The sequence below is a fragment of the Papio anubis genome, chromosome 10 (assembly GCF_008728515.1).
Source record: "Papio anubis isolate 15944 chromosome 10, Panubis1.0, whole genome shotgun sequence".
Taxonomy (NCBI): domain Eukaryota; kingdom Metazoa; phylum Chordata; class Mammalia; order Primates; family Cercopithecidae; genus Papio; species Papio anubis.
The window spans coordinates 87,556,470-87,576,228 of record NC_044985.1 but is presented as its reverse complement, the minus strand read 5'-3'; the positions used below and the strand labels follow the sequence as shown (position 1 = coordinate 87,576,228).

General features: G+C 39.6%; 1 protein-coding gene and 1 pseudogene across 1 annotated transcript in view; one reads left to right on the top strand and one right to left on the bottom strand.

The window, feature by feature from the left end:
* The window catches only part of CD28 (CD28 molecule), a 71,271-nt gene extending 53,913 nt beyond the window's left edge, over positions 1-17,358 (bottom strand). Inside the window, exon 1 of the mRNA XM_021923386.2 lies at positions 17,115-17,358. The gene's annotated coding sequence lies outside the window, so the exon portion shown is untranslated. The remainder of the gene's footprint in view (positions 1-17,114) is intronic.
* Positions 12,998-13,752, top strand: LOC110740822 (annotated as a pseudogene).
* Positions 17,359-19,759: the final 2,401 nt, after the last annotated feature.

Genomic DNA, 19,759 nt, shown 5'->3' with positions numbered 1-19,759 from the left:
ATAATGCTTAGCACAGTACCCGGGGGCAGGATGCCTCTAATAAATGATAGCTGTTGCTTTCATAACTTGAAGTAATAGGCCTGTCTCTCTAAGTGATCAAAAGGTTTTTAGGTAATTGTTTTAAGTGATTTTTAACCACATTTTTCATGTAACACATTATTTTTCATGTAATCCTTGATAAAGCCTCATGAATTGTTCCTGCAAATATGTCTTTTTGTAATATTTGTTTATTCAGTGGGATTAGTCAATCAATATGGCCATTATTTCTGATTTTTCTTTCTCTTAGGTTTAGCATAGTGTGTGTTTGTTTGTTTGTTTTCAGGCTTTGGTCCTTCTGGTTTGTGATAATATGCATGATTTTCTTAACTTCATCTTTGTCTATTTTTTTTGACAAAGTTTTTCATAGCAACAGCTAGAATAATACCACACAGCTCAAACACAAAGTCCCAGGCTTCATTATTTCCCCCACAATCACCATGTGATAATTCGAATCTCTGTAAGGCAGAGCTTTGAGGAAGATTAGAAACTGAAATGAAAGCAAGTTTCTATCTGGAATTTAGATCAAAGAAGATACTATCCTGGTAGGCTTGCTGTGTATGAGAGAGCCATGGGGCTTCTCATTGACCAGCTTGACCACAATAATTCTTAAAGACTCTTCAATGATACTTTGCTGTTTATACTGGCATATATTATTAAAGGATTGTACATCAAGGAGGAATACTACGCTAATTTAAAAATAGGGTTCTGGTGGCATTCATGCTGTAGAGTAAAATCAATCCACATAAATATATCGAACATATATTCTAGGATACATTCTGGTTGCTCCAACAAAGATTTATTCAGCCCCTACAGTAATTGTGAAATGGAGATTCATCAAACCTTCTTTGTGTCTTAAAGGCAGGGGAGATTTACACTTTGTGTAAGATATGGACAATATATCAAGTGAGGTATTCTCATCCCTATTTGACACATGAGGAATTGCGGCTGTGACTTTCTGAGATTATTATATAACTAGAAAGTGGTCCAACTACATTTGATCCCTAAATCTGTGGGACTTCAAGTCTGTGTGTTAGCTGCTGGAATTCCCAAGTCAGTTACCTTTCCTGTTCTGCATTCTAAATGGTAAACTGAGTCTGGGTTTGCATTCTGTGCAGGAAGCTCCTCATCTCTCAAGGTCCAGAAGGGAATCACAGGAGGCCCAGGAGAAAGAGGAGGGAGATGCTGAGTGGCTAGGCATGACTCTGGCCTTGGCTGTAAGAGAAATGAGTTGTGAAGATGTTAGGTCTTTGAGTCTTCTGCATCACTGAGCACAGCTCAGACAGGAATATAGGGTAGAGAACAGACAGCAATATATATGTCCTAGCTAGTGGCAAGATGCTATTTTCAGCAAGAATATATCTATTATCATATCCCTGGGAAACCAGGGATGGGAAGATTACCATGGCCAGAGTACCAGAGAGAAAAAGGTTCACAATTGCAAGCATATTGATTGGGGGTCACAAAGCAATGGTGGAGTGTTTCATTCCTTCAGTAAATGCCTTATTGAGCCCTTACTATGAGCTAGACAGAGGGGATACAGCTGGAAATGAGAGAGACATGGATTCATCCTCATCATGTTTATAGTCTACTGGAGGACACAGACATTAAACACTTAATGGCACGAACACAACTGTAGTTACTTTTTCTTCTTGGCATTCCCACTATGCCGTATAGAGTGCAGTGGAGATTATAGCAGGGAGACCTGGTTTAGATGGGTCAGAAGTGGGGAGTGTGTGTGTGTAGTCTATGGTGGCTGGAGACAGTATCTTTGAAGAGGTTTTGTTTACTCTGAACCTGCAAGAATGAGGGCAATTTACTCAGATTAGAGAGAAAAATCCTGACCAGAGAGCAGTAAGTGGTGAAGGCCCTGAGATTCATTCCTCACTCAACTCCCTCACAGGATCTTATTTTCAACCTTAGTTCCTGTTATGTTTCAAACAACCTATAGAATTTGGTCACCTGTATTATATTTTTCTCTAACAAGCAATGTGGTTGGGACTTCAATCTGTTCACTGATGGACTAATGTTGTTTGTTTCATCATGATGCATATGTCCTTGAATATCAAGGGCTTGTGTGGATTTAACAAATCTGGAATTTCTCCAGAAAAATACAGGTACACTTTTATGAAGCACAGTTAATTATGACTTCCCAGAGCCATTTGGGCCACTCCACCATTTCCTAAGTGACTCCACTCAAGCTCTAAAGAGATATTAGAGCTTATTACCATATTAGATGTCTTGCAACTGAAAGGTAATGAATACCCTTATGTTTTTGTCCTGATAACTCTTAAAATTAAAAATATATATACTTAGGAGGAACAAATACAGGTTTCTTACATGCATATATTGCATAGTGGTGAAGTCTGGGCTTTCAGTGTACCCACCACCCAAATACTGAGAATTGTACCCCATAGGTAACTTTTCAACCCTCACCCACTTCCCACCCTCCCACCTTTTGGTGTCTCTAATGTCTGTTATTTCACTCTGTATGTCCATGTGTACATTGTTTAGCTTCCTCTTTTAAGTGAGAACATGTGTGTTTGACTTTCTGTTTATTAGTTATTTCACTGAGAATAATAACCTCTAGTTCCATCCGTGTTGCTGCAAATGATTTCATTCTTTTTTATGGCTCTGTATTATTCCATGGTATCTGTGGATGTGTATGTGTATATCTGTGTGTGTGTGTGTGTGTGTATATATATACGTACACACATACACTACCTTTTGTACATATGTGTGTGTGTGTGTGTGTGTATATCTCCCATGTGTAGCTATATCCTATATTCTTTATTCAATCCTCTGTTGATGGACTCTTGTGTTGATTCCATATCTTTGCCACTATGATTAGTGCTGCACTAAACATGGGAGGGCAGGTATCTTTTTGACATAATGATTTCTTTCCCTTTGGGTATATACCCAGTGGTGGGAGTGCTGAATCAAATGCTAGTTCTATTTTTAGTTCTTTGAGAAATCTCCATACTGTTTTCCATAAAGGCTGTACTAATTTACATTCCCACCAATGGTATATAGGCATTCTCTTTTCTCCTCACCATTATTGGCTGTTTTTAGACTGTTTATTAATAGCCATTCTGACTGGTGTAAGATGGTATCTCACTGTGGTTTTAACTTGCATTTCTCTGATGATCAGCGATGTTGAACATTTTTTCATATGTTTATTAGCCATTTGTATGTCTTGTTTTGAAAAATGTCTGTTTAACAAGCAAATGCAGAGGGATTTTGTCACCACCAGGCTTGCCTTACAAGAGCTCCTGAAGGAAGCACTAAATATGGAAAGGAAAAACTGGTACCAGCTACTGCAAAACAAAACCAAAATATAAAGTCACCATGAAGAAACTGCATTAACTAATATGCAAAATAATCAGCTAGCATCATGACAACAGGACCAAATTCACACATAAAAATATTAACCTGAAACATAAATGGGCTAATGCCCCAATTAAAAGACACAGACTGGAAAATTGGATAAAGAGTCAAGACCCATCAGTGTACTGTATTCAGGAGACCCATCTCACATGCAAAGACACACATAGGCTCAAAATAAAGGGATGGAAGAGTATTTACCAAGCAAATGGAAAGCAAAAAAAGCAGGAGTTGCAATCGTAGTCTCTGATAAATCAGACTTTAAACCAACAAAGATCAAAAAAGACAAAGAAGGGCACTACATAGTGGTAAACAGATCAATGCAACAAGAAGAGTTAACTATCCTAAATATATATGCTCTGAAAACAGGAGCACCCAGATTCATATAACAAGTTCTTACAGACCTACAAAGAGACTTACATTCCCATACAATAATAGTGGGAGACTTTAACACCCCATTCAATATTAGACAGATCAACGAGACAGAAAATTAACAAGGATATTCAGGACTTAAATTCAGCTCTGAACCAAGCAGACCTAATAGACATCTACAGAACTCTCCACCCGAAATCAACAGAATATACATTCTTTTTAGCACCGCATAGCACTTATTCTAAAATTGACCACATAATTGGAAGTAAAACACTCCTTAGCAAATGCAAATGAATGGAAATCATAGCAAACAGTCCCTCATACCACAGTGCAATCAAATTAGAACTCAGGATTAAGAAACACTCAAAACTGCGCAACTGCATGGAAACTGAACAACCTGCTCCTGAATGACAAAATTAAGGCAGAAATAAAGAAGTTCTTTGAAATCGATGAGAACAAAGTACCAGAATCTCTGGGACATAGTTAAGCAGTGTTAAGAGGGAAATTTATAGCACCAAATACCCATATCAGAAAGCGGGAAAGATCTGAAATGGACACCCTAACATCAAAAGTAAAGTAACTAGAGAAGCAAGAGCAAACAAATTCAAAAGCTAGCAGAAGACAATAAATAACTAAGATCAGAGCAGAACTGAAGGAGATAGAGACATGAAAAACCCTTCAGAAATTCAATGAATCCAGGAGCTGGTGTTTTGAAAAGATTAACAAAATAGATAGATGACTAGCCAGACTAATAAAGAAGAAAAGAGAGAAGAATCAAATAGACACAATAAAAAATGATGAAGGGGATATCACCACTGATCCCGCAGAAATACAAACTACCATCAGAGAATACTATAAACACCTCTATTTGGCCGGGCACGGTGGCTCACGCCTATAATCCCAGCACTTTGGGAGGCCGAAGTGGGTGGATCACGATGTCAGGAGATCGAGACCTGTAGTCCCAGCTACTTGGGAGGTTGAGGCAGGGTGCTGGTCATTCTCTTTTTGCCTGTCCAGATCTATTTTTAGCACTTATCTTCTTTGCTGCCTCTCAGGAGTGGACCACCTTGGACCGCATCATCTAGGCTTTCTTCCCTTCTGGCTTCCAGTTGGGCTCCGCCAATTGCAGGAGATTCAAGGGTGAAAAGAGAGAGACCAGAGTATTTGCTCTGCCTACTCTTTCCCTAAGTGGTTGCATTCCTCTACTTATGTCCACAGCTTCTCTTAGATGCCCCTCTCCCAGGGCTACTGTTCTTTCTGGGTCTCTAACACCACTCACTCTCCTTGTCCCTGCAGGCCTAGGAGCAGAAGTAACAGCTTCCCAACGTTGCTAGTCCCCTAGGTGCTTCATCATCTTTGTTAGTCCCCTTAATCCTACCTGTAGCCCTACAAGGAGTCCCTTTGTTGAAGTGTCTTTCTCTTAAAGGAAACCTTTGACTGTGCCATCTCTTTCCCACCTGGACCATGATTGAAATAACTGATGAAGGAGGACAGGAAGACCCATTTGGGGATGGACGCATAGGCCATGCAAAGCCCAATATCAATACACATTTGTCTCATTCAGAAAAATTACCCTTATTTTGATTACACCTCATTTAGCAGCCTTCTGATAGTTTGATCTTCCATGTTGTTTTGGCTAAAGACATAGAAGACTTTGGTCAAAACGTCCCTATATACAGAGTCTTGTGAGAGCTTAATATCTCTTCTCAAATCAATAGATACTACATGGGAAGTCAAAAGGAAGTGGTTGTGACTCAGTTTACTTTTAGTTCTCCAGGGGAAAAAAAAAAATCAGCTGGGCGCAGTGGCTCATGCCTATAATCCCAGCACTTTGGGAGGCCAAGGCTGACAGATGACCTGTGGGAGTTCAAGACCAGCCTGATCAACATGGAGAAACTCCGTCTCTACTAAAAACACAAAATTAGCCAGGCATAGTGGTGCATGCCTGTAATCCCAGCTACTCAGAAGGCTGATGCAGGAGAATCGCTTGAACCTGGGAAGCAGAGGTTGCAGTGAGCCGAGATCGTGCCACTGCACTCCAGTCTCAGCAACAAGAGCAAAATTCCATCTCAAAAAAAAAAAAAATCAGAAATTTGAAGGGGTGGCATTCTAAGATGAAGAGCTCTAAGATCTGGGTTCAAAGATAAAGAATCTGAAGTTTAACAGGCACAAGCTTCTGAGAATACAGCCACTAAGTGAGCTTGGATTCAGACTCAATTTTTGTAGTCTAACTTTCTGATCTATTTCCATCTGCCCCTTTATAGTTTAACACGCACGACTATTGACCTATGTTTACAAATGAAGGCAATTTCTCACAACCTAAAATTTTAATACAAGAATAAATTCTCACTCAAAAGATAATATCAGTAAAGATTAGTTCATTGAGGCTGGGTGTGATGGTTCATGCCTGTAATTCCAGCACTTCAGGAGGCTGAGGCAGGAAGATCACTTGAGGCCAGGAGTTCAAGAATAGCTTGGGCAACAAAGCAAGGCCCTGACTCGACAAAAGTAATTTTTCTTTAACTAGCCAAGCATGGTGGTGCACACCTGTAGTCCTAGCTACTTGGGAGGTTGAGGTGAGAAGATCACTTGAGCCCAGGTTACAGTAAGCTATGATGGAGCCACTGCACTCAGCCTGGGTGACAGTGCAAGACCCTGTCTCTCTAAGACACAAACACAAAAGATTACTCCATTGAGAGAATTCTAAAAGGCATCAGCCAAACAATAATTACTCTTCTATAGAAAAAGCGGGAAAAAAAAAAAACAACCAACCACATTGGTCTAGCATTCCAAACCTTTTACAATCCAAAGCCATCACACCTCCTAAACTCACTGACATCAAAAACATACCATGCTCCTTCCTGCCATTTGGCCTTTGCTCACTCTATGACTCATAACCTGAAACACCTTCCCCTGTCCTCTCCATCTATCCCGCCTGATTCTTCCCCTGTCCTCTCCATCTATCCCACCTGATTCTTCGGCCTTCAACCCTCAGATGCAATCCTCATTCCTCCACAATGCTTTTCCAACCATGGCAACACATAATGTTTTCTTTCCTCTAAGTATCTCTGGCACTTACCGACATCACTTACTGAATTACATGACACTGTATTCTTTGAACATTTCACTATCTCCCTCCAATTACATTCCTGGGGTAATTCTTAGTGATTTCAGTATCCTTCCAATAACCTGGCCTCTGCTGTCTTTTTATTTACCCCTATTTAGTTGTCCTTTACAGCACTTCACCACATAATCCCTTCTTGTCATTACCATTACTACCATTAACTGAACCCCCTTCATAATCTTAATTTCAAGCATTTCATCCTCTAATCACAACCTGCAACATTTCAGATGACTCTGACTATAACCCAATGCCCTCCAGTTGACAAAGCCTACCATCTTATCATCACCTCTCAAGACTTTCGTCTTCTTGTTTTTCTCCTTAACCAGCTTAAAGTCCAATATTTATCACGATATTCATTAACCTATTAGGTACACCTTTAATTCCCTATACCTTCTCTACCTCCTTCATGCTCTGCCTATTCTGTACCTGTATTTGAACATGGCTTGGAAGAAGCATAGAATCACTTTGACTGTTCTTAATTTAAATTGTGACTTTCCTTACTGACTCTTTCTTAAAGCATTCAATTTGGGTTTTGTAGAAACAATAATCCTCTTTCCTTTTGCATTCATAGACTTACCTCTTATTTCATTAAATAATAACTAAGTATAGTAACAAATGCAACCAGTATAAACGGGTTTGGGAATAAACCAAGTTTACTCTAAGTAAGCATAAAACTGAAGATAACAGAAGCGTAGGGTATAATAGTGAGTAGCCTACTAACATAGAGTGTGCAGAGTGCCATGGACCTCAGCGGGATGTATTACAGAGGATGTGGAGAACCTCTATTAATCTGGCAAGTTAATTAAGTGAGAGTCAGTTGTGAAAATGTCTACTGTACATGTATCCCTGAAATTATAGACTCTGTAAATTAAAATCTGCAGGCCAGGCACAGTGGCTAATGGCCTGTAATCCCAGCACTTTGGGAGGCCGAGGTGGGCAGATCATGAAGTCAGGAGGTCGAGACTAGCCTGGCCAACATGGTGAAACTCCGTCTCTACCAAAAATACAAAAAAAAAAAAAAATTAGCTGGGCGTGGTGGTGTGCGCCTGTAACGGGAGGCTGAAGCAGGAGAATTGCTTAAACCTGGGAGGCAGTGGTTGCAGTGAGCCAGGATTGTGCCACTGCACTCCATCCTGGGCAACAGAGCAAGACTCCGTCTCGGGGGGAAAAATAATCTGCAAATAAGCAAAAACTGATTTACCTCTTATCACTTCTTTATTTCCAGTACAAATAGTCGATTTGGGGCTATATTTGTTGGGTTTATAGTAAGGCTATTGAGAAGCCTATCCATTTGCCTCAAGCTTCTCCACCATTTGGTAGTCATGGTACCATTTTGGCTTCATTCAATAATGGTCATTTCCTAGTTGGTGTTGCAGTATAAATATCAAGCTCTTTAAGATAAAGTAGCTTCACCCAGAAGTAAATTACCTCCTCTACAAAGCATGAAGATACAATTAAGGCCAGTGTCTCTCAATCATTTGTTTTCATTATTGTTGTCCCCCTAAAAAACATTTTCAGACATTTTTTCTTAATTGCCCCCATGAAATTTTAATATTATATAAACTATGTATCTATGTGTGTGTGTGTATATATATATATATATATATATATATATATATATGGCTTTATACATTAAAAAGTAAGATTACATATACTCATGACCAATTTTCACTTCCTTGGGGGTGACATAGCCCCTGTTGAGGATGCATGACTAATGGCATATGAAGTGCACCCTGTATAAGGTTCTTATTTGGTTGTCCTCCATGGTTGACAAGGTAAACACAAATGGGAGGCTCATTGGGTAGGTGGAGGAAGTCTATTATAATAGTGAAGCAGTGAGTAGTGTCCCATATTTCTATTTTTTTCTTTTCTTTTTTTCTTTTCTTTTTTTTTTGAGATGGAGTCTCACTCTGTCACCCAGGCTGGAGGGCAGTGGTGCCATCTTGGTTCACTGCAACCTCTGCCTCCTTGGTTCAAGCAATTCTCCTGCCTCAGTCTCTCACATAGGTGGGATTAGAGGCATGCACCACCACGCCCAGCTAATTTTTATATTTTTAGTAAACCCAGGGTTTCTCCATGTTGGCCAGGCTGGTCTCGAACTCCTGACCTCAGGTGATCCACCCACCTCAGCCTCCCAGAGTGCTGGGATTACAAGTGTGAGCCACTGCGCCCAGTTCACTTATTTTATTCTATCTTTCTTTCTATCTCTCTTGCTGTCTTTATTCTTACCAACTCAGCTCTCATATTTTTATTAAAATGGTAAGTAATTCAATACCAGACTAGGAATAAAGAAGACAGTATTTTCATCAAACATTTTATAATATTAAGCAACAGTAACAAATATGCCTTTCCTTTTTAAATGATTAGCAGTTTCTTTTACCTGAGAAGTAAAATATCTGTGAATACTATTATCCAGTGTCATCACACCATTTCATGTGCCCTCTCACCTTCATACTTGCTTATTGTCAGTAGCATATATATCATGTGTGTTAGCAGCACAGTTCAGAGATCCACATGATAGCATTCAGAAAAAAAGAAAAGAAAAAAAATCAAAAATGAGAAAAATGTGGAAAGAAAGGGAAAGAACACTGGGTGGGGGAAGAGGAATCCTGATTTACATCCAAAAATTTCAAAGAGAACTATGAAATATCAACTTAATAGTAGTTTATTGTCCTACTATATTAAGGTCAGTTTGTTCCTTCACTGTTCATCTTCTAATACGGAAGAGTTATTTTCTTAGATCTGGAGCCAAAAAAACATGTGTATCCTGTTCTGTGTATAATTATCTCATAAGCTTCTAAGAGTAGTCTTTCTTAAAAAAAAAAAAAAAAAAAAAAAAGAGTAGTCTTTCTGACATTTGGAGAGCAGTGCAAATTATTATTACTCCTATTTTCTATCTCTATATCCATCTGTCATCTCATTTGCTTTTTTGGTTTGTTTGTTTTCTTCTTCCATTTCCCTTTCCTGGTATATCCTCTCATACTCTTAATGTGCAGGAATAACATCCCTGATTATAGACTATGGTAATTTTTTAGAGCTTTAAAACTTCCGTACAAAATTGGATTCTGACTTGCTTAATAGTTATCAGGATGATGAGAAAACAACTTTGGGGAAAATCAAAGTACCACTAATGATTAGCTGGTGTTTGCCCAAAAAATGGATTTTTGATTTTACAAACTCAATTACTGCAAGAGGCTAGAAGGGAAAAGAGGAAGCAAATATAAGACACATTTCTTACAGGCATCCAAAAACTTGGCAAAACTTTGAATTTTCCTGCCATTTTCAACTCAAATCTTTTATTTCAATATTTTTACCTACATTGTTTCTTTTGATAGAATTAGGAATTAAGTATTTGAGTGATTATTTATATAAAGTTTGTCTTTCTCCATCAGACTGTACACTCCACAAGAGCCAATGCCTTGTCTATTTTGCTCACCATTACATCCCCATGACAAACACGTGGCCTATACATGGTAGATGCTCAATGCATTAGTGTTATTGAATAGACTGGATGGGAGATTCGGTTAGTTGTGCAATTAAATAGATTGGATGGGAAGAATAGTTTGACATGACACTTTTCTCGATGCAGAATGATGCCGTGAGAACAACTGTTATTTTTATTCAATCATCTTAATTTCTTTATTTATTCATCCTAGGGCTATGTGGTGCCTGAACAAAGACTATTAAGACAGTCCCTGGCCTTTAGTGACTCCTAATCTATAGAGAGAGACAGACGTAAACCAATAAATCATAATACAGTGAGAGATGAGAAATAATAAATATCAAGTCAAAGGAGAGAGAAAAATAGCAATCCAATTGTCTCTTGTTGAAATCAGAGTTGTATCTCAGGCAGGCAATAATCTAAAGTAGAAAAAAACAACGGATTTAGAACTGAGTTTTTGTTTTGTTTTGCTTTGTAATGGGATCATTGAAAATGAAGCCAAACTAAACTGGGGGCTTTGTCCATCTAACCCTATTCAGGTCTTGGTTTAAATATCACTCCTTCAGAGAAATCTCCTCTGATCCCTCGCTGCACACATTCACTGGGTTAGGGCCCCTCCATGCCCTTTCACTTGACTTAGAAGTCCATAAGGCCAAAGAACACATTCGTCTAGTCCACTAACTATTATATCTCCAGAGACTAGAACTATCTCTGGCACTTAGTAGATGCTCAACAAATGTTTAATGAATAAAGTCTTCCTTGCAATGTATTTACTTTTCTCTTTTCAAACCAATTTATCTCACTTTTCCACTCTACAAACACAAAAAAGTCTACTCCTCTCCAAATAATCTTCTTTGCCTTTTCCTTCAAGATGACTGTTTTTCTAATGTTTCAAGACATTATCATTCAATAACTGGAAGTAAATTACATTTTGTATATCTATATCCAGTAGGGAATTGGCCCTGAAGAGATACCTGAGGCTTCTTCCTCCACCCCTGCTGAGCATCCTCAAAGACTAGGCCTGTTTGTAGACTCCCAGTTTTCCCATGGGATTTCTCCACACCTCATGTGCACAGTTTCCACAAGATTTGGGCTGAAGAAGGGAGACCTTCTCTTGGAGAGTAAAGTGTTTTCGAGGGAACAATGAAAAGTCAGCATTTACTATCTGTGCCCGAAATTAATTCTCACCCTCTGCTTTCAGTAAAGCGAGGAGAAGCAGCTCAAAATCTCAGTTTAAGGCTTGATGTGCTTCAGATATTTAGAAACAGAAATTTAAGAAGGACCTTGAAAGAGGCTCCATTCCTAAAGCACCAAGTTCTGAGGTCAGTGGATCCTGTGTTTGGTGCTTCCCCAGGCCATCTGGCAGTCAGACAGAGATATTTTAAGTCATGGCAAGGCATGTGGCAACCTCAAAAACCACACCCTTTGAATGTCAGCCTCCTCCACCAACATGGGTAAGTCTGACATGTGGCAAGAAATAAAGGCCAGGCCATGAGGATACCAGCCCCACTGAAGTGCTGTTGACTTTTTTAAAAAAAAAATATGATTAGTACAAATTTCTTATTCTTTTATTTACTAAATGTTCTGCTGAAAACTGGAAAAGTCAGTCAAATTTGGATGTTTCCAGATGTCCAGATGTGTCCTAGATACAGCCTAGATGTCAAGAAGAAACTTGAATTGATTTAAATATGGGGTATTTTTTTTCACCGTAGAAATATCTCTTCTGAATTATACACAGTCTTTCACATGACCTGGGAGGAAACAATAAAATATAATTACTGAGGAAGGATATGATTGATGCTCACAAATATTGGCTAAAAGTAGACACAGAATTAGAAAAGTTGAAAAGTTTCTTTTAATAGTGTCCTTTTCTCACACACACATTAAAATGATTACTAAAAGAATATATGGGGACTTTTCAGCTGGGATGTCCTGTTTAGAGAGGGGATTGAGACGTGAAGCCAGCAGGACTTCCTTGGTCAAGTGGGGACTTGGAGAACTCTTCTGTCTTACAAGAGGATTGTAAAACGCACCAATCAGCAATCTGTAGCTAGGATTGTAAAATGCACCAATCAGTACTCTGTAGCTAGTAAGAGGATTGTAAAATGCACCAATCAGCACTCTGCAAAACACACCAATCAGCGCTCTGTAAAATGCACCAACAGTGGTCTGTAAAATGCACCAATCAGCAGGATCCTAAAAGTAGCCAATCACGGGGAGGATTGAAAAAAGGGCACTCTGATAGGACAAAAACAGAATATGGGAGGGGCCAATAAGGGAATGAAAGCTGGTCACCCCGGCCAGCAGCTGCAACCCGCTTGGGTCCCCTTCCACGCTGTGGAAGCTTTGTTCTTTTGCTCTTTACAATAAACCTTGCTACCCTCCAAAAACAAAAAGAAAGAGAAAAGAAAATAAAATATGGGGACTTTGTAAAAGTATATTAAATATATACTTGCTGTTTTCATTGTAACAGATGTTATATCACTATATAGCAACTGTAACAACTGATATAACTGAAATCTCCTGGAATTTCCTGTTGGTTCTTATTTCATCTAGAAATAAGGATTTCTCTTTGTGTTTTTTTAGTTAAAATAATTCACCTTTAGGGAAGGAGTACCACCTTCTGAGGCCCTGAGTTGATGGCAGCAGACAGAACAACTCTGGATGACCTGGTTCTGGTACCAGTCCTACTACATATTATTCACCAGAAAAACAGACCAAAGTTCTCATCATAAAAAAAAATAATAATAAAAATAAATAAGTATGTGAGGTAATTTATATGTCAATTATCCTGCTTTTGCCATTCCACAATGTGTACATATATCAAAACATCATGTTATACACCATCAATGTATACAATTTTTGTCAGTTAATTGATTGATTAATTAATTGAACTAGATCAAAGAATATCTCTAAGATTCTTCTTCATGCCAGTGTCCCACAATTCTTCAGTGCCCCCACAATTATTCTGAAGACAAATTAGGGAAGGACTGGGTCAAGGGTCTGCCTAAATACAGCATGCAGCTAACTGTTCACTGGAGTTTTAGAGCTTGCTCTCAAAACTTATGAGCCAAATACTACTTAGCCCAGGGCCTGGTAGTTAGGTTGGTTCTCTCATTTCTAGTCGAGGGCCTCTGCCGCAAACTTGCTCTGCTAGATCCTCAGTTATTCCAAGAAGCAGCCAAGCTTGATGCCCCTCTTTGTATTTACTGGAGCTGGAGGTCCTGGAGCAGCAGTGTATCTCTTGTGTCTGGCATTGTTCAATCCAGATGTTAGTTGGGACAGAAAGAATAACCCAGGGCCCTGGAACAAACTGGGTCCCAAGAATCAATATAAGTTCTACTCAGTGCATGTGGATTACAGCAAACTGAAGAAAGAAGGTCCAGATTTCTAAGTGAAATGTTTCACTATAAAGCTGCTTTAGAATGAAGGTTTTCCAGAAGCCATCTGCACAATTTTTCACTTAACCAGGAAGTATTTCTCCTCTAAATACATAAAATCACGTTGATATAATGTGTTGAAGATTACACTTTAATTAATCAATAACTGAAACTTGAAAAAAAACTTATGAGCCTAGAAAAACTTGCTGCTTTGTATTTTTCGTTTCTACTTTTTGTTTTTGCAGAGATGAGGGCTAAACCAATGAGGAAGAGGAAACACAGAGAAGACAGTTAATGCTTCAAAAATGACAACAAACTTAGGAGTCATCAGCTCATAAAATATACCTGAAGCCATAAATTGGAATGAAATCACCCTGGGAAGAAATATAGAGTGAGAAAAGAAATAAGACTGAGATCTGGGCCGGGCGCGGTGGCTCACGCCTGTAATCCCAGCACTTTGGGGGGCCAAGGCGGGCAGATCACGAGGTCAGTAGTTCGAGATCAGCCTGACCAATATGGTGAAACCCCGTCTCTACTAAAAATACAAAAAATTAGCCAGGCATGGTGGTGAGCACCTGTAGTCCCAGCTACTCAGGAGGCTGAGGCAGGAGAATTGCTTGAACCCAGGAGGTAGAGGTTGCAGTGAGCCAAGATCACACCACTGCCCTCCTCCCTGGGCAACAGAGCAGGACTCTATCCCAAAAAAATAAAATAAAATAAAATAAAATAAAATAAAATAAAATAAAATTCAACAAAATGTAAATTCAATTATTCAGTCACACATTTCAAGTATTCAATAACCACATGTGGGTTACTGAGTACCAGTAGCTACCATGTTGGACAGCATACGTATAGAACACTTCCATCAGCACAGAAAGTTCTACTGGACAGTACTAATCTAGAAAATCTCTGGCCACCATCACAAAGAAGCAGAAGAAGATGTGCTATCTGCCTCAATCTTTGGATAAAGGTGGAAAACTCTCCCAGTGAGAAATTGATGCATTAAGCACGTGTCCCTTCCAGGTGTGAGGTACAAATTTGTACCACCCTTATGTGCTAGAATCCCAAGCCAAAAACTGTACACTTAGAGTCCCAGCAGAAGTAAGTGCAGAACTTAATACACATCCACAAAACACTCCAGAGTATATATTCACAACCCCAGACACACAGGATTCCACAGTAAAAAGTAATCTTATCTAAAAATGATCTAATGATAAACAAGTACAAACCACAGAAAGAATTTGAACAGGCACTTCACAAAACTCTCATACACTATTGGTGAAAATGTAAATTGTGTGTCTAATGACTCAGCAATTCCATTCCTAGATATACACAACAGAAATGGGTACATACGAACATGTACCTAAGAGCATGTGCCCAGAAACAGTACAAAAGACAAGATATTCATAATAGACTATTCCTAACAGACAAACTAAAACCAATTTAACTGTCCATCAATAGAAGAATGAATAAATAAATTATATATATTCATACAATGAAATAATTTAAGGCAATGGGAATAAACAAACTACTGCTACACCTAAAGACATAGATGAATCTCTCAAAAACAATGTTAATGGAAAGAAGCCAGACAAAAGAGTCCATATAAAGTTCAAAACAGGTAAAACTAATCCATGATCACAGACGTTTGGATCAAGATTACTTTTGAGAGGGGTGGTGACTGAGAACCGCTTTGTGGGGCTTCTGGGGTGCTAGTAATATTCTCTTTCTCCATCTGAGTGGTTGTTACCTGGGTTATATTTCCCTTTTGAAAATGTTTCAAGTGCATACTTATAATTTGTGTACTTTTCTATATGTATATATATAATTAAATTTTTGTTCAAAAAGTAGTAATTGGAGGGATTAAAAACAAGATGGAACTAAAATTCTGGAAAGCAACATGGAATACAGGATAGGGATGTCAGAGCTCAACTATTCCATAGTGTTTATATTGTTCTGAGGGAGAATAGAAATATTTATCAATGTTAGTTAAATAGGCATGTTAAGTAAGTATGTTAATCTTTTTTTTTTTTTTTTTTTTTTTTTTTGAGATGGAGTTTTGCTCTTGTTGTCCAGGCTGGAGTGCAATGGCGTTATCTCAGCTTGCTGCAACCTCCACTTCCTGAGTTCAAGCGATTCTCCTGTCTCAGCCTCCTGAGTAGCTAGGATTACAGGAGCATGCCATCACACCCAGCTAATTTTTGTATTTTTAATAGAGACAGGGTTTCATCATATTGATTAGGCTGGTCTCGATCTCCTGACCTCAGGTGATCCATCCTGCCCTCGGCCTCCCCAAAGGGTGCGCAGGATTACAGGTGTGAGCCACACCGCTTTGTATGTTAAAACTTTTTAAGGTAACAAACAAGAGATAAGAAAAAATGTAAGGTACAAAACAAAGAAAAGAAATATTTCTTTTTAAAGAAGTGATGCTAGCGAGACGCAGTGGCTCAGGCTGCCGTCCCAGCACTTTGGGAGCCGGGGCGGGTGAATCACGAGGTCAGAGATCAAGACCATCCTGGCTAGCAGTGAAACCCCGTCTCTACTAAAAAAATACAAAAAACTAGCCCGGGCCGAGGTGGCCGGCCTGTGAATCCCAGCTACTCCAGGAGGCTGGTGGGAGAATGGCGTGGAGGCCAGGCACTTGCAGTGAGCTGAGAGATCCGGCCACTACACACTCCAGCCTGAGTGACAGAAGAGAGACTCTGTCTCAAAAAGAATAAATAAAATAGGTAAAATAAAGTGATGCTAAAATAGTAAAGGAAAAGCACAAAGAAAAAACATAAAATTTCTTTCAAATGGTGATATAAATATACCCAAATAAATCAGTAATCACGATAAATATAAACAAGTTAAACTCACCAATTTAAGAAGCTGTTATTCTCAGATTGGAATAAAAACAAAGCAAAACGCAGCTATAAATGTCTTACAAGAAACACACCTAAACAAGGAAACACATGTATAAAGTAAAGGGATAAAGCTGTTGTATTAGTCAGGGTTCTCTAGAGGGACAGAACTAATGGAATGGATACGTATCTACAAAGCAGTTTATTAAGTATTAACTCACACAATCAAAAGGTCCCACAATAGGCCGTCTGCAGGCTGAGGAGCAAGGAGAGCCAATCTGAGTTCCAAAACTGAAGAACTTGGAGTCTGATGTTAGAGGGCAGGAAGCATCCAGCAGGGGAGAAAGGTGTAGTCCGAGAGGCTAGGCCAGTCTCTCTTTGCACATTTTTCTGCCTGTTTACATTCTAGCAGAGCTGGTAGCTGATTAGATTGTGCCCACCCAGATTACGGGTGAGTCTGCCTTTCCCAGCCCACTGACTCATATGTTAATCTTTTTTGGCAGCACCCTCACAGACACACCCAGGATCAATACCTTGTATCCTTCAATCCAATCAAGTTGACACTCGGTATTAGCCATCACAGCTGTCTAGTCAGAAGTTGGGTTGATCTAGGGTTAAGGACTTGGTGGGTGAGTGCAATGGATGGAAAGTAAAATAAAATGGTGAGAGAGTGCTCCAAGGGATAGGTTACAAGTCTAAGCTGGCTTTTAAGGAAATGATGCCAGAAAACTGCTGACGGTGGGGAAACAGAACAGTTGAGGAAGTGGGACAGTCAAGAAAATGACAATCTAGTGGGTTCCAAAGCAGATGTGATAACACAGAGCAAAGGAGCAAGCTTGGGTTCCATCAAATTTAAATTTAGATTTAAAAGGCAATTCGGTCTTTTCTGTATCTTATCCAACTTTCTTATTGTAAATAATCTATAGGGCTCTGCAAGTTGTAAAGAAGATAATTCACAGCAATGTTCTCTAAAGTTGAAGTAATCAGTCTTTAAACTATAGACAGCCTTGAATTCCATTTTAGAATTGTGTAGGCAAGGCCAACAGAAAAACCAGGCATCTGGTCAACAACCAAAATCTCACTGGGTCTTGAGGCAATCAGGGCAGAGAAATTTAAAACAATATCTAAGCAAACATTGACCTTTCATGTAACAAAACGTAACACACATTTCCTTTGGTAAAGTTCATTTCTATTTTTCTGCATTACATACCACTTACTTCAGGGGAAATAACCCTTACAATGTACGTGAGGTTTACCAAGTGGAAACTTTAGATTTAGGTTCAATATAGTAAGTACATCGCTATAAACTCCTTAACAGGCCTCCATCTACTGAAATCCTTTTTTTTTTTTTAAGAGACGAGGTCTCACTCTATTGCCCAAGCTGCAGTACAGTGGTGTGATCATAGCTTACTGCAGCCTCGAATTTCAGGGCTCAAGCAATCCTTCCGCCTCAGCCTCCCAGGTAGCTGGGACTACAGGTGCACACCACTATGCTTGGCTAATTTTTTTTCAACTTTTTTAGAGTTGAAGTAGGGGAGGGAGTCTTGTGATGCTGCCCAGGCTGGTCTTGAATTCCTGGCATCAGGCAATCCTCTCACTTCAGCCTCCTGAGTAACAGATTACAGGTGTGCACCACCATGCCCAGCTATGAAATCTTTTTTTTTTTTTAGACGCAGTCTCACTCTATCACCCAGGCTGGAGTGCAGTGGCGTGATCTCGGCTCACTGCAAGCTCCGCCTCCCAGGTTCACACTGTTCTCCTGTCTTACCCTCCCGAGTAGCTGGGACTACAGGCGCCCGCCACCATGCCTGGCTAAATTTTTGTATTTTCAGTAGAGACACAGTTTCACCATGTTAGCCAGAATGGTCTTGATCTCCTGGCCTTGTGATCCGCCCACCTCGGCCTCCCAAAGTGCTGGGATTACAGGCGTGAGCCAGGGCGCCTGGCCTGAAATTTTCTTGAAGTCTCAGCCCACATACCACAGCCTCCTTAAGCCATCTCCAACTTCCTCAAGCAGAATGTATTATTGTTTCCTCTGATTCCTTCTTCATATTGGTAGTATGGTTGATATGTCAATTTTTCTGTTCTGCCTTTAGTATAATTATCTACATAAATCCTCATCTCTCTTAAAATGATAAATATCCTGAGGACAAGAAGCACTTTTGAACCTACTCCAGAATATAGTACACCATCCTATAGTGAAGAAGGGGCCATAAACTGGACATAGAGAGTTGATCCACTTCCCAGACAGGAAAGTATGATTTTGTTTCACGGTATTTTACTTTCTCCTTTAAACTGAAGAGGCTGCTCAGCCTAAGAGTACCAGGCTGACATAGAACAACTGATCTTCCAGAAAGTGGTGCCAACATCTCTCCACTCCAAAGAGCTAGAATACCAATACACCTAAGGAGATCCAGTGATCTGGATCCTGACCTCGTGATCTGCCCGCCTCGGCCCCCCAAAGTGCTGGGATTACAGGCGTAAGCCACTGCGCCTGGCCCAGTTCAGTATATTTTGATATTGCATCTTCCTAATGTTTGCTTTAATTAGGGACAACTTTGAACCACACACACACTTTTTTGTAATGATTTTCTTTAAGTAAACCCTTGAGGAGTCATATAAACCATGCCTATCTTTCAAGTGTGTGTGTACCAACCTTCCCGTTAAGTCCGTGAAGAGAATCCATTATATTAGTATATTATTTCTTATGGCAAAACCTACCAATACATGAGCCACGGGTTCACTATGTAAACAATGCCTGATGATTCTTACTAAAATATTTTCCTCTCTTTTCTACCTTCATCGTAAGGGAGAAGGGAGATGTCTAGTCAAGAAATAAAATCTCATTGGCTCAGTCAGGTGCAGTGGCTCACGCCTGTAATCCCAGCACTTTGGGAGGCCAAGGTGGGCGGATTACCTGAGGTCAGGAGTTCAAGACCAGCCTGGCCAACATGGTGAAACCTCGTCTCTACTAAAAATAGAAAAATTAGCCAGGCGTGGTGGCATGTGCCTGTAATCCCAGCTACTTGGGAGGATGAGGCAAGAGAATTGCTTAAATCCAGGAAATGGAGGTTCCAGTGAGCCAAGATTGTGCCACTGCACTCTAGCCTGGCTGACAGAGCAAGACTCTGTCTCAAAAAAATAAATAAAATCTCGTTGGCTCTCAGGGTAATCTTTA